The sequence below is a fragment of the Miscanthus floridulus genome, chromosome 5 (assembly GCF_019320115.1).
Source record: "Miscanthus floridulus cultivar M001 chromosome 5, ASM1932011v1, whole genome shotgun sequence".
Classification (NCBI taxonomy): domain Eukaryota; kingdom Viridiplantae; phylum Streptophyta; class Magnoliopsida; order Poales; family Poaceae; genus Miscanthus; species Miscanthus floridulus.
The window spans coordinates 99,646,706-99,662,783 of record NC_089584.1 but is presented as its reverse complement, the minus strand read 5'-3'; positions in this window follow the sequence as shown (position 1 = coordinate 99,662,783).

Genomic DNA, 16,078 nt, shown 5'->3' with positions numbered 1-16,078 from the left:
ATTCGCTTGTAGGAAAAACCTTCTTGGCGAGGTCAATCAAGTTGTGCTTGGTTGATAACCAACGGAGCAGTGGTGTAACGGTTGGAGGGTTCGAATCGCGTCTGATTTGAAGCCGGATCGCCAACGTCGAGATCTCCACAAAATCGAACTTACCGGCTACCTCTCAGAAGATCGGGCCTGTACTCATCAATTGGTATCAGATATTTTAGGTTTACTGCGAGGTATAATCTCGTTTGCCTTAGATTCATATTTGTTCATTACCTAGAGTCCACAAAAAGCCCAAAAATATTTCAATTTCCGCTGTCCTATCGCCCTTTGTGCCTTTGCAATTTCGTTTCAGATTCGTGTTGTTGAGTTTGTGTCCGTGGTCGAGTCTTGTTGTTGGTTTAGGATTGTGTTCGTGGTCGTAGTTCAATCGCCTGTTGCTGTGATTTTTGCTTTCCGCCGCTATCCCATCCACCGTTTCCAAACAACAAGTCGAAGCCACCACATTACTCGACTTGCCCCGCTAGCCGCCTTGTGTAACTTCTCGCCGCCGCGCAAACCCTAGATAGGTTGCCAGCCGCTCTTATTTTGCCTGCATCACAGCCCTCCTTACATCATCAGGCAAATACCTACTGCTATTAGTCATAGTGACGATCCTGTGATCGGTGTTAGAGTTTAGGGACGCTTTGCCCTAACTGCCGCCGCCGTGTTGTGCCTTCCGGAAAACATACCTTGAGATACCTTCGGTAAAACAGGCATAACTTTTCGCTCGTTTATCAGAAAAATCTGAAATTTTTTCAGCAGCTTCTTGACACCATTTGGAGCCGACCCAAACTGAGAATTGCCAAAAAAATTCGGGAAAATATAGAAAAAAATTGTCAAAGTTTTTGCACGCTTTTCAGAGAACGTGCTGAATTTCTGTAGACCACATCCCACCTCAGTTGTAGGTGCCAATTTTTGTGGTTGCATCTTTTGTGATCCTTGTTCAGAGAAAAGTATAAAAAATAGTAAGAAAAAAAAATTTTGTTTCCTACTAGTGCCTTTTGGAAAAATCCGGGAAAAAATTCAGGAAAAAGGAGAAATCTGGGCTATTTGCTTGTTTTGTGAGTTCTTTCGATCGTCCTTTGTTTTCACCTTGTTGCGCTACGTCTCGACACGTCTTAGCCAGCACCTGTGATTTGTACTTTGGATCTGGATTGAACAATCGTTACTCTGCACTCATTAATTGCTAATCCTTGCTGTCATATTGTGTGCCTACCCATAGCTCCACATATTCTTCTGTCAGCACAGGTTCATCTTGCAACTGTTACCCACGCTTAACAACAGATTGCTTCGCCACTTTGGTTTTGCTCCTGTTTGGCGTTGGTAAGAATACAGGCAAGATGGTGGTAAGCCGCTTGTGATTTTGCATTCCACTTTCACCACCATCACCACCACTTGTTTCCTTTTAGTTGATAGGGATAATACTTTGGTGTTGTCTTTTTCTATCTTCTAACCATGGCAGGAACTCCGACGGACTTCAATGAGTGCGTGTCCAAGGGTGAGCTTGCAACGTTCATGACTGAACAACGCAATCTTATGACCGAGCTGACGCGCAACGTGAACAATCTGGTCACCCGCATTGAACAGCTTGAGCAACGCCCTCCGCCTTATCGTGCTGATGATGAAGATGCGGATGCTTTTGGTGATGAAGATGCGTATGCTGACGGTGGTGCCCGTCGTCGCCTCAACTTCAATCGTCGCGGTATGGTAGGTAATAATCATGGTAATAATGATCCTTTTGCTAAAATTAAATTTAGTCTACCTCCTTTTACTGGTAATGTTGATCCAGAGGCATATTTAGATTGGGAGCTTGCTGTTCAACAAAAATTTGATTCTCATAATGTTCCTGCTGAGCATAGAGTTAGACTTGCTACTAGTGAGTTTACTAATTTTGCTTTGTTCTGGTGGAGTGATCTTTGCAATACCAATAATGCTGCTGCTATGCCACAAACTTGGAATGTTTTAAAGCAACGTATGACATCTCGTTTTGTTCCTCCGTATTACCAACGTGATTTACGTTTGAAACTACAAACTTTAAAACAAGGTGATAAAGGAGTGGAAGCATACTATCAAGAATTGCTTATTAGTTTAGCACGTTGTGGTATAAATAAAGATGATCATGATGCTAGTGCTAGATTTTTTGGTGGTTTAAACCATGATATACAGAACATACTTGATTACAAAGAATGGCGCAATTTTTCCCAATTGTATCATCTTGCTATTAAGGCAGAACGAGAAGTACAGGGACGCAAACAATACCAGCCTTTCAGGTATAATAATGGGAGGAATTTTCAGCAGCGTTCCGAGCTGAAGACGCCCAAGCTTCCTGTTGCACCACAGCCATCTACACCTCCATTTTCTTCCGGGGTAAGTAAATTGTCTAATGTGCAGTTTCCACAGCTGAAAAAAGGTGGCACTCTGGGTGCTTCTACTAGCTCCTCCTCGTCTAGCTCTAAAATCATTTGCCACCGATGCAAAGGCATGGGACATGTCATGAAGGAATGCCCCAGTCATCGTGCTTTCATTGCTACCGAGGATGGATATGTAAGTGCTAGTGATGTTGAAGATGATTTAGCCCTTGCTGCTAACATTGATGCAGATCCCACCGAGGGCGATCAAGACAAGGAGGCCATCACCATTGACTCTGTGGCTGCTGCCGTGGACTACCCTAGCCTTCTTGTGCAGCATGTGTTGAGTACACATGTGGGACAAGAAGAAGAGATGAAGATCCAACGCCACAATTTGTTCCACATGTATCTCATTGTGCAGGGTTGTCGTGTTCTCACTATCATTGATAGCAGGAGTTGCAACAACTTAGTGAGTTCAGATTTGGTTGATAAGCTTGGCTTGACCACACGACAACATTCGTCTCCATATAAACTTCAATGGTTCAATAATAGTGGTAAGACTAAGGTAACTAAATCAGCACGCATTAGCTTTTTCATAGGCTCTTATCATGATACTGCTGATTTTGATGTTGTCCCTATGCAAGCTTGCTCCATTTTGTTAGGTCGCCCATGGGAATTTGATAATGATGCTTTACACCATGGTAGAACTAATACATACACTATCATACATAAGGACAAGAAAATTACATTGCTGCCTTTGTCTCCTATGGATATTATTAAACATGCTAATGAGATCAAAAATAAACCTCCAACAGACATTGCTAAACATAATGGGATTAAGTTAAAAGGAGGTGCTTTTCTCGCTACAACTTCTGCTAATGCTGAGTTATGTGATAATCCTGATGCACCATGTTATACTATGTTTTGTCAACCTTTTATGTCTGGTGCATTGCCTGCTATCACTAACCTTTTGCAGGAGTTCATTGATGATGGGATGGAGTCGAGGACGACTCCAATTCTAGAAGGAGGGGATGATGAGGACATCGCCAAGATGGAGTCGAGGATGACTCCAATTCAAGAAGGGGAGGATGATGAGGACATCGCCACGCTGGACACACCGACGCCATGGTCTTCCCCAAGTTGCAATTCGTTCCCAACTCAGCTGCCACGTCACCCTCGGATTCAGCAGACACGTCGTCACTGTTTCGGTCATAACTTTTTCATACGACATCGAAACGGGCCGTTCTTGGATGCATTGGAAAGGGGACGACGACGCCATCGTTTTGGATCTGGTCCCAGCTCTAGAAGGTCCGTGGATCATTCTATGTGACCACGGCAAGGTGCTGCGTCACCTATTTGGGCCAACTTGGCCATGTATCGTGTCAGGCCTTAAGCCCAAGTTGTGGGCGCCCAACCCCTGGCCGTCCCCAACCCTAGGTCGAGTCTTAGACTATAAACACAGCCGCCGCCGTTGCTACACAATTGGGTTTTGTTTAGAGTTTAGTTTTTGATCGAGAAACTAAATTGTTCATTGTAACTATGGTGACAAATCCTTTTACAGTGATCTAGGGCCCCCATTCTTGATCTCCTCCACTGTGTCGATTAGTCCTTTGGAACTGAGTTCTTGAATCCTCTATTGATATTCGCGTCATTCATATTTGCAATTTCAGATTGTGTGTTTTACCTTCTTGCTTGTGCTCTTCGATTCGCTTGCAGGAAAAGCCTTCTTGGCGAGGTCAATCAAGTTGTGCTTGGTTGATAACCAACGGAGCAGTGGTGTAATGGTTGCAGGGTTCAAATCGTGTCTGATTTGAAGCCGGATCGCCAACGTCGAGATCTCCACAAAATCGAACTTACCGGCTACCTCTCGGAAGATCGGGCCTGTACTCATCAGTCCTTCGAGCCCCCGCATCTGCTTGTCCCGCCAAGGGCACGGGAGCCACCATGGGTGACACCTGATTGACCGATGAGGCAGTAACACTAGCGCCGCTCCTACCTAAAAATGGGTGCGACATCACCGATGACCGCCACCTCGCCTGAATGGCGATGCTCTTCTTGGGCGTCAGCGCCAACAAGTTGCCCCATCTTAGGACGCTATAAGAAACAAAAGGTGTAAGTCACACTGAAAATAGAGAAAATAGAGAAAAATAAAGGAGTCAATGACTTACATTGGTGCTATTGGGTGGATGATACGTTTGGGCGATGAACTCCTAGGTCCTTGCTCTACCTCATTGAGACAAGCCTTTTTGAGCCTGCCCCCTGCTCCTAGGCAAAGGGGTTTGCCTCTCTTGCATCCCGGGGCATGGCAATGGAGCCACCCCCTCCATTAGCACCTCAAACTTGGTGGCAGGCCTGCTCATTACTATTGTTTCTTGGGGCACGGCGGCGGATCCGCCCCCCTCCATAGGCACCTCGGGCGCAGCGGCTGATCCGCCCATCCTTGCTGACTCCTGAGGCGTAGTGGCGGAGCCACCCCCTCCATCAACACCTCGGGCACGACGGCAGATCTACCCGCCCCTACTGGTTCTGAGGATAGTCCAACAATTCGGCCCGTCTCCACCGGCCTCACGGACACACTTCCCCTACATGAAATGGGAAGGGTCCCTATAAGGACGAGTGGATACCTGTTAGCATATCCTTGCCCTCCAGACCATCCCACTCAGTGTCGACAACTACCTCATCATCTTCCTCATCATTGTCATCATCATCACTGTCTGTGTCCTCCTCTTGCTCCCATGCCCGTAGCTTCTGCTGTTTCTTCCTCCTCTCATCCTCCTTCGCCTTCCTCTGCCGCTCGGCCTTAGCGTAGTTGGCCGCCATCACAGACAGGTCCTTCAGCAGCAGAGCCAGGTGATCTGTAAGGACGAGTTTCTTCGGCTAGTCCCCCTATCTCAATATCAGCATTAAGAGGTTGAAAGTTCAATTAAAAAGGAGGCACGGGGAAAGAAAACTTACGAAGACGATGTACCCTAGTTCTGGCTGCATTGGGGGTGCCCCGACACCGGATACACAAACTCAAGGACAGCACCGGCATCGTCCTATGGAGGCTCCATCACCTCCTTGACGTGCTGCGCCACTTTGGAGGGGGAGAGTGCTCCCTCGGCGAGCGCCGTCCCATCGAGTGACGCCTCGGGCGCCATCATGTGTAGGGGAAGCACACGCCTCATCAGCGGTGCCACCCTTTGTGTGTGGTAGGCGGTGATGATCCCTGATCCCTTTACTCTCCTCTCCTTTATGATTCAGATGGTAGTGAGATGGTCCTAGATTCTCTTCTTATCATTCTCTAGGACTCCCTACTTCCTCCACGAGTCCGGGACCTCTTTGATGGGGCGCCCGGTGAACTCTGGCAAGGGGGTGGCTGTGTCATTCTTGACATAGAACCAATGCGAATGTCACCCCTTGTTGGAGGTCGACAAACACATCAGTGGGTACTCGTTGACCTAGTTGCTGCGGAGCTAAATGCCAGCGCATCCCATCGGCACGTTCAGCTCCTACTTCTTCTACCGTTTCTTTAGGAGGGTGACAATGAAGAAGTTCCACCATAGGTCGAAGTGGGGACTAATCCCCAGGAATCCCTCACACAGGGTGATGAACGCCACAATGTGCTAGATTCCATTGGGATTAAGGTGTTGTAGCTCTACCTTGTAGTAGTGCAGCAATCCTTGAAGAAACTTTTGGGTGGGGGCGGTGAATCCCCGCTCATGGAAGTGAGTGAAGGACACGACCAAGCCGTCAGGCGGCGACGATGTGTCCTCATCGCTGGGCAGCCGCCACTCCTCGGCGGCGGTCCATGCGCAAAGAAGACCACGGTGAATGAGGCCCTCCATATGCTGGAGGGTGAAATCGGAGCAGCACCACGACTCCATTGGAGGGTTGGAATGGGTGGATGCAAATTCGATGATGGCTGAGACGTGGATGCGGGAGGCTTAGGCGATTAGCAGTGGAGGTTGTAGATGCAAAGGCAAGGAGGCAAAGTACGAAACCCTGGGGTGAACCCTTAGATTTTATAGGGGCAACGGATGTGAGGAAGGCAACCGTCCACCTAGATCTCCGCGCCTACCATGATCTGCCACCATGTCACATCATAGGATATGCGCCCGCAATCTCTATCCTTTCCCTTTGAAGGCATGCCGGACGTTTTGTCTCCCTGGGCAGACCAGGACTCTTTACTAGCAAAAGGGATACGGGTCAAAAAGCATTCCTTTGGCCTGCCTGGGCCTAGGAGTTCAAGGGCTGGCCCATCAATGATTTCGACGGCCATCCCAAGGCACCCTTACGACAAAGGATGGGCCTGCGAGCGGCCAAAACTTAGGCGCATGAGCTTCACGGGAGTCTCAGCCCATGATCGAGTCTTAGCTGGACTGATCTTGGCTGGATCCCCGTGAACAAGATACCAGGATCCTAATTGAGCTATCAGGCTAAATAACCACCAAATCTCACGACCATACCCACGAAGGGTCTGACTTCGGCGAAGAAGAAATCACCATTTTCAGGGCACGCCGTGGGCAACAATAGAGGGCCAGGGCTCTCAAAATCCTCTCTTTCGAAAAACCCTCCAAAGGAGTATCCTACTCCTCCACAGGCTCAGGGGCTACACCCACCGGGTGCGCTCGCGCACACCCGCTAGCAAGTCAAAAAATCCCCCATGCAATTCTACTTGAATCGCCCGGGGGCTTAGGGCTACTATCGGAGACCAATATTAGGATACCCGAAGAGGAGCAGCAAATGACCGTCAACATTGATTCATCCGCGCGATCAAGAGCGCGACTACATAGCTTACCGGGTCGCTCCTCGTCCGTCCACTGAGACCATAGGACCTGCCTCAAGCTAACACCCAAGGATTGGCTTTGCCTCACCCGACATCTAAGGGTAGACTTCGTCTTGCCCGACCCCCAAGGACTAGGGCTAGCTCTGCCTTGCCCGATGTCTACACGTTGCTCCTTCATAACTACGCGCGCAGATAAGGCAGCACGCTCAAGTCAGCCGTAATACCGAGGACCATACCCTGCACTCCTATAGAAAAGCACCATCAGGATATGACAAGACTGGCGCTTTAAGCCCTTCCAGGCATGTCAGAGCCCTAATAGTGTTGTAGGCGCCGATATTTGTCTTACAACATTGTGGGCGCCGCCATTTGCTCTCGGGCACGGATCCTGATGGAAGCCTACGACAACCACTATGGTCTAGGAGGAAACTTGCATCATCTAACGTGTGGTCACTGCGCCATCTTCTCCCCATAGGGTCGTGGATCAGCACCCTGGTCCGTCGCGTCGCCCACCGGGGCGGGATGGGACGTGATCACTTGCTGACAAAAGCCAGAACATGGCATCATCAGCGGACAAACGCTTAGCGTGGCCTTATCAGGATCAGCGAACATGCACCCAGCATGAAGTTATCCTTGGCACCGTCTGTCGTGTCAGCGAGGCCCGTGAAAGCATCTAGGCCCGTGAAAGACGTTGTGATATTGGTTTTCTTGTTGGTTACTCATCAAAGTCCAAAGCATATAGAGTATTTAATCATGCCACCGGCTTGGTTGAAGAAACATATGATGTAGAATTTGATGAATCTAACGGCTCCCAAGGAGCACATGAGAATCTTGATGATGTAGGTGATGAACCATTGAGGGAGGCCATGAAGAATATTCCGGTGGGAGACATCAAACCAAAAGATGATGAAGATGATGTACAAGTCATTAACCAACCCTCTTCATCAAGTGTGCCACAAGATGGTGAAAAAGATGGGAGAGTAGAAAATGAAGATACTCATATCTCCCATGAGCAAATGGTGGTATAAGCACAAGATATTGATGCTCCACAACCTACTCCCCAAGTGGTCAATAGAAGAAATACATCTCTCCTACAAGATCATCCACAAGATCTCATCATAGGGAGTCCATCAAAGGGAGTAATGACTCGATCTAAAAAACTTACTTCATTCATTGCTCATCACTCTTTTGTCTCTTGCTATGAGCCTACCAAGGTAGAAGAAGCTCTTAAAGATCCGGATTGGATCAATGCCATGCATGAAGAGTTGAACAACTTCACTCGCAATGAAGTTTGGACTCTTGAAGAGCGACCAAAAGGTGCAAGAGTCATTGGAACGAAGTGGGTGTTCCGCAATAAGCAAGATGATCAAGGTGTTGTTGTGAGGAACAAGGCAAGACTAGTTGCAAAGGGGTTCTCTCAAGTTGAAGGTTTGAATTTTGGAGAGGCCTTTGCACCAGTTGCAAGATTAGAAGCCATCCGCATCCTTCTTGCATATGCATCATATCATGAAATGAAACTATATCAAATAGATGTGAAAAGTGTATTCTTAAATGGCTTAATGAACTAGTCTATATTGATCAACCTCCCGGGTTTGAGGACCCTAGATATCCTAATCATGTTTATAGGTTGTCCAAGGCACTATATGGACTTAAGCAAGCCCCAAGAGCTTGGTATGAGCACCTTCGGGACTTCCTTATTGAGAAGGGCTTCACCATTAGGAAGGTCGACACCACACTATTCACCAAAAAGCTTGATGGGCATATCTTCATTTGTCAAGTATATGTTGATGATATCATCTTTGGATCATCAAATAAAGACTCATGCAAAGAATTTGGTGAATTGATGTCGAAGGAGTTCGAGATGTCCATGATTGGCGAGCTTACATTCTTTCTTGGTTTTCAAGTCAAGCAAATGAAAGAAGGCATCTTCATCTCTTAAGAGAAATACACAAAAGATCTTCTCAAGAGATTCAAGATGGATGAATGTAAGCCAATCAAGACACCAATGCCTATCAATGGACATCTCAACCTAGATGAGGGAGATAACCCGGTTGATCAAACTCTCTACCGTTCTATGATTGGTAGCTTGTTATATTTAACCGCATCTAGGCCCGACATCATGCTTAGTGTGTGTATGTGTGCTAAATTTCAAGCTAGTCCTAAGGAAACACATTTAATTGCCGTAAAAAGAATCCTTAGGTATCTTAAGCATACACCAAGCATTGGTCTTTGATATCCCAAAGGAGCTATATTTGAATTAATTGGCTATTCCGATTCGGATTACGCCGGATGCAAAGTTGATAGAAAAAGCACATCCGGAGGGTGCCATTTGCTTGGTAGATCACTTGTGTCTTGGTCCTCCAAGAAACAAAATAGTGTGGCTTTGTCTACCACCGAAGCGGAATACATTGCCGCGGGTGCTTGTTGTGCACAAATTTTATACATGACACAAACTTTGCTAGACTATGGTGTAGTTCTAGAAAAAGTACCTCTTTTGTGCGACAATGAAAGTGCGGTAAAACTTGCAAATAATCTGGTTCAACACTCTCGCACCAAGCACATAGATATCCGCCATCACTTTCTAAGAGATCATGTTGCTAAAAATGATATATCACTAGAAGGTGTAAGAACTGAAGATCAGTTAGCGGATATCTTCACTAAACCGCTAGATGAGGCTACATTTTGTAGATTGCGAAATGAGCTCAATATGCTTGATTTTAGTAACTTCACTAAAAATTGAGCTTGTGTTGTCCCTTGCATTTATTGTAATATACAACATGTTTAATTTTTGGCAATGTATATAGGCCTTGTCTAACATGGTTAAGATAACCGTTGAAAAGCGTGTGAAGAAGCTTAACCTTGGATCAAACTTGACAAGCAACTAGATTTACTTACAAGTATTGCATATGCATGAATGTTGTTTTGTCGTTTTGTTCCATTTGCCCTTTTTATTGCCTATTTTCTTAAAAAGAATAATAGCCTAAGGCAAAATATTTTGAAAAATATGAGGGTTTGAGAGAGGTCACTCACATCAGTCCCAATTGGTGTTTATTTGGATCTTATTCAAGTTGGGACTTGATTGGGAACAGGCAGCGCGAAGGAACTTTGAAGATTTGCTAGAAAAGGTGCACCGGACGCTGCACCGGACGCTATTGTCCAGCGTCCGGTTAGTTCACAGGAGGTGAACTGCTGCTGAAGGAGTGATCGGACGCTGCGTTTGTGCGTCCGATCAGGAGGGGATCCAGCGTCCGGTCGATCGAAGGAAGGACAAGCTGTACTGACCGAACCCTACCTGCATCCGGTCATAGACTACCAGACGCGTCCGGTCCCGATTCCAAAGGAATTGGACCTCTCTGGAATCGACCGGACGCTGGGTGGTAGCGTCCGATCACTACCACTGTAGCGTCCGGTCAGTGGATCTCGCGTGGCTTCGGGACTCCTTCTCCGTTTCCTTATCTGTCGTGTTTGGGATCCTCATATAACCGCAGCCATCACGTTTTCTTTTCCTTGACCTAACCACGTCGTCACTGCTAGTCGCCACCTTCGGTTCTTCCGCGCCCAAGCCACCATGCCGCCGTAGCCCCATGCCATGCTCCTTGCACTAGCCACACATGCCACCGTGCCTCCCCTGCCTGCGCTCGCCCCTGCCTCGCTTGCCACCGCACCGCCGCTGAGGAATCCGCTACCGAGCCTCACCACCCACCTCTCGCGTGTCTATGACGCCTGAGTTAAGACCGAGGGGCTCTCAAGGCCGATTCTAGTGCCCTAGGCCTACCTCCTCTTTGGTAAAGCTAGATCCTTGTTCCAATTTTGATTTGCTTAGATCAAATTGCAATGCAATGCACTGATTTCAAATAATCTAGGGCCACCGGTTCATCGCTGTTCTTCATAACCCTAGCTCCAGCCGGTTCCGAGGTTCCCCGCGCGACGTCTTTTCCTTTCTCCAGATCGCTGATCGTCAGGTAGCTTGCCCATCGTCTCAATTTCGCACCTACATTGCTTGCTTCCTAGGTCTTTCGCATCTATTAGATATATTGTATTTATTCGTATATCCATCTATTCTATCGTGCAGCGAGTCAGTGTCACTGAGGTTCTTGTGGCAGTTAGCAGTCTACTCGGAGCCAAGCTCGCGAGTAAGGATCGAGGCCAAGCCTCAGGAGTGTCAGTTGGTCAGTTGATCTTCATCAGCGACAGTTCATCCTCTTATCAGATCAGATGGCTCGCACCAAGAACGTTGGTGGTGGTCCGGGAGATGACGATCGGAGGCCCCCACCTCGCCAGCCTGTAGGATCTAAAGGCAAGGCAATGAAGCAGGTGACATCCAAGAAGTGCAAGTACCCCGATGCAGAGATAGCGAGAGCAGCAGCTGTTGCAGAGGCCGCAGAGCGTGCCGAGAGAGGAGGCGCTCATAGTGGTGTTGTCATAGTAGATCCATAGCTCACACCAGCACAGAGGGCAGCAGTTGAGGAGGCTGAGCGTCTTCATGGTGGTCCACCTGGGACTGTCATGATGGCAGGACGTCGACTGGCTATTGAGGAGGCTCGACCTCAGGGGGAGTCTCAGCAGGAGGCACAGCAGCAGCCCCCACCAGCAGAGCCTCAGCCAGCTCAGGAGACTCAGGAGGGTCAGCAGGCCAAGGAGACCATGCCGACACCCCAGCTACGCTGCTCTGGTCGGACCAGTGCCACAATACCATCAAGGCCAGCTACACAGCGTAGGGGCTCACGCCCACCGCCCAGACCACAGGGTCCGCCTCCAGTGGTACACCTCGACTTGAGGGCTACCATAGCCAGACAAGTTCACCAGTTGAGATTTGTTGAGTTCGATGTATGGTTCCCTCTGAGGAGGGATGAGAGAGCAGCTGAGGGGTTCTACACGCCGCTCCAGGAGGATTTCTATAATGCCTATATCAACAGTGGGGTAGTGTTTAGATCACAGAGAGTCTGCAGTTTGGAGTCTATTGTGGCAGCAGTTGGAGAGCACATCTGCCCCTACTTGTCATATTTGCCGGGGCTCGTAGATCTGATTGGCCAGACAGGAGTATATGTACCATCTTGGGTCCGACAGTTTTATGCTTCACTCTACGTTGATCCGCATCACAACTTCATTCACTTTGCATTCAACGGCAGAGATTACAGAGTGATGAGCTTCAGGGCCGGGAGATACTGAGGTTACAGGATCAGCCTGTCAAGTTGCATGAGGTATGCTATGGACAGTAGGAGCCTCCCATGCGTCCTCATGGAGGGTTGGTGCCCCCTACAGATCTGGTGCGACATTGCTTCAAGGAGCCCTTTGGTGAGGGGTTGAGAAGGAACCCCAGTGACCTGACTCCTACAGCTCGTGTGCTTGAGGCCATTATCAGGAGGACACTACTTTCCAGGTTGGGTTACAGAGAGGGTCTGACTCGCCTACAGCTCTGGCTCCTTAATGTCCTGATGCAGCAGACCGTGTTCGACATTTGTGACCTCCTTCTATCAGAGATGGAGGATACTATTACTGAGGGCTTCAAGGGTCGCCGACAGCTTCCTTATGCATATTGGGTCACATTCTTGATGCTACAGTGTGTGCACGTCAGGACCCCTGAGTTGGTTGCAGAGTACAGGGCTGCCACCATAGAGTTTCCCGCATATAACATGGCATAGAGGATCAGGCACAACACTCCACAGGCACCAGCTCGTCCCAGTCGTCGTCTAGATATTCCAGAGTCAGTAGCTCAGCAGGATGAGATCATTAGAGGCATTGCCGCCACTAAGGAGGAGCAGCTTGAGGCACAGCAGGAGATGACCGAGTCCAGTGATAGCTTGGATGATGACTATCTATTGATTCCTCAGATGCCTCTACTCAGACATGATGCAGAGGCCGGCAGTTCCAGCTCAGCTCCACCAACACCGTAGACAGACCCCGCATTGATTACCATTCTTGAGCGGATGCAGCAGGACCAGGCACGACAGGCACAGGAGACCGCTGCCAACTTCGCATAGTTCTAGGCTCATCAGGACGAGTTCTAGAGGTAGCAGCAGCTTCTCCAGCAGCAGCAGCAGCAGATGCATTAGCAGTAGTTACTCATACAGCAGCAGCTTATGGGATTTATGCAGCATGTAGTGACAGCACTTGGAGCCCTACTGCCACAGCCTTCGCCCTAGCTTGCTTAGCCTGCCACCACTTCGACGACTCCAGCTATACAGCCCAGTGGGCTTCAGAGTCAGGGACAGCCTCCAGCTCAGTTTGCTTCACCTATAGTTCAGGTGTCCCAGTGGTTGTCCTCACCGGTGGTTGCCTCGCAGTTCACTCCATATCATACGGGCTTCTCACCAGAGCAATCACCCTCGCTTTTTGTGCCTGACACATCAGTCTCTAGGAGTCTTGGAGCATCTTTCAGCGAGCTGACCGGCATGCCTACATCGCCTCATATGCATACCACTGGTCCTTCTACAGCAGCCCCAGTCGTAGTGACTACTCAGAGGCTCCCCTCGTCTGTCACCTCTTTAGATCCTACGACAGACATACTAGCAGCTTCATAGGCAGCACCAGCCCTAGCTCAGACCTAGACTGCTTCAGCGACACTTCCTACCACAGAGGGTCAGTCAGTACAGAGCTCAGGGTCAGATGATGATGGTGCCCAGTTCTAGCTTGCTCCACGTACTTCAGCGCTCGACTCATCCACTGCAGCCCCACCGACCGACCCTTAGGTTTTGGTGTTTGACGCTAAAGAGGGAGAGGGTTTGAGTATGTAGACTCAGGGGGAGCGAGATTTAGGGGGAGCTAGTTATCTAGTATTAGCTTATTATATACATTTGGAGTTTTATTTGTGTGATACACTATTACTTATGCATTCGTGTGTTTACTTTCATGCATATTATTATATCTATGTGATAGTGCTATCTACGTAATTGTGATATATGACATGTGTGCTCTCTACTTTACATTATGTATATGTCATATCACTTGTGTTATGCTCATTTGCCTTTGCTTCCGCGTTTATACTCCGATGCAAATGAGATTTATTACTCGTACTCATGCTTAATTCATATCATTTGAGTATATTGTATTGGCTTGGGTCATATAAGCTTGACTAACACTTTTGTTCTTATCGACAAAAGCTTATATGAATCAAGCCTGTCAAAAACCTCACTCTTTCACATACTCGAGGTAGTATTGTCATCAATCACCAAAAAGGGGGAGATTGAAAGCATCTAGGCCCCTAGTTAGGTTTCGGTGATTAATGACAATATAAAATTACTATGACTAACGTGTGTTTTGCAGAGACAATTAAGTTAGGTCATAGTAATGGAGATCGATTAGGCAATCAAAGAGGTCATGCCCCTACGATGGAAATCGTTTCGGTTGTCAAAGGATGGACTACAAAGTTAAAGATAACTAGTTCTAAGTGTCGATTGGAGTTAGAGAGACACTTAGAGTAGTTTAGGACTTTGTTTTTCCTTTGGCCGTACTATTAAGGGGGGTATGGACAGGTAGCTTGACCTAGTTGAGTCTAGTGAGTTAGGTGTGGTGCACACTTATTAAAACTAGCTCTAGGTAGCTCCTATGAATGCCTAAGATCCTTTAGAGCAAACTTCATTCACATATGATCGAGAGTTAGAAGTGAATGGAGGGTCAAATGCTGACCGGACGCTGGCCCCGGTGCGACCGGACGCTGACCGCAGGGTCTGGTCAGTTCATTTGATCAGCTGTCTGCGTTCGATGCGACTGGACGCTAGAGAGGTCAAGTGATCGGACGCTGAAAGGCAGCGTCCGGTCGACTCCAGTAAGGTTCCAGAGAAGGGAATCTGCGACCGGACGCGTCCGGTCAGTACTGACCGAACCCTGAGGGTTCAGCGTCTGGTCGAGTCCAGTAAGGTTTCAGTAAGGGTTTTATGCGACCGGACACGTCCGGTCAGTGCTAACCGGACCCTACCAGCGTCCGGTCAACTCATTTTTACTGGTTCACGGGTTAAACTGACCGGAGCGTCCGGTCAACACGACCGGAGCGTCCGGTCACCTCGTAGAAGCTCATAACGGTTCGTTTTTCAGGCTGCCTTATAAATAGAAGCTCCACTCGTGTGTAGAGTCACTTTTGCTCATTCCAACAGCTGAGGAACACGTTTATGAGTGCCAAGAAGAGCAAGGTCCTAGTGAGGTGATTGAGATTTGAGAATCCAAGAGAGTAGCCTCATTAGTGAATCAAGAGTAGCCAAGTGTGCATCCATCTTCTCATTAGGCTTCGCGTGGTCAAGTAAGAGTTCGTGCTTGTTACTCTTGGTGATCGCCATCACCTAGACAGCTTGGTGGTGGTTGGGAGCTTGGTGATCACCCGGCGGAGCTTGTGGGTGACCCAACTCAAGTCGTGAGCGGCTTTGGGTGATTCGCCGCGACGGAGTGTCGAAAAATCAACCCGTAGAGAACACTTGATCCTTGCGCGGATCAAGAGGGAGCTACACCCTTGCGTGGGTGCTCCAACGAGGACTAGTGGGGAGTGGCGACTCTCCGATACCTCGGCAAAACATCGCTGTGTTCCTCTCTCTCTCTTTACTTTGAGCATTTACTTTGTGCAATTCAATACTTGTCTTTACATTTATAGAATTGCCATGCTAGAGTAAGTTTGGAATATAGGTTGCAAGTCCTGTGTGCATTAGTTTGATAGAAACACTTTTATAGGCACAAGGGGTTAATTGGGCTATCCGTAGGATTTGATTATTGCAAGAAAATTTAGAATTAGCCCAATTCATCCCTCCTCTTGAGCATCTTGATCCTTTCAGCCCGCTCAGAGAAAAAGGAAGACCGAGCATCTTTGAATGGCCTTCTTTGCCTCTGATTTGTCTTCTTTCTCTAATATGTAATATCTGCTTCTCCTTGGTCTATAAAAGGGAAGGCAGAGCACCCCACATCACATCACACATAGCTGAGCAGCAACCAAACTCTCAGCATCCATTCGATCTTT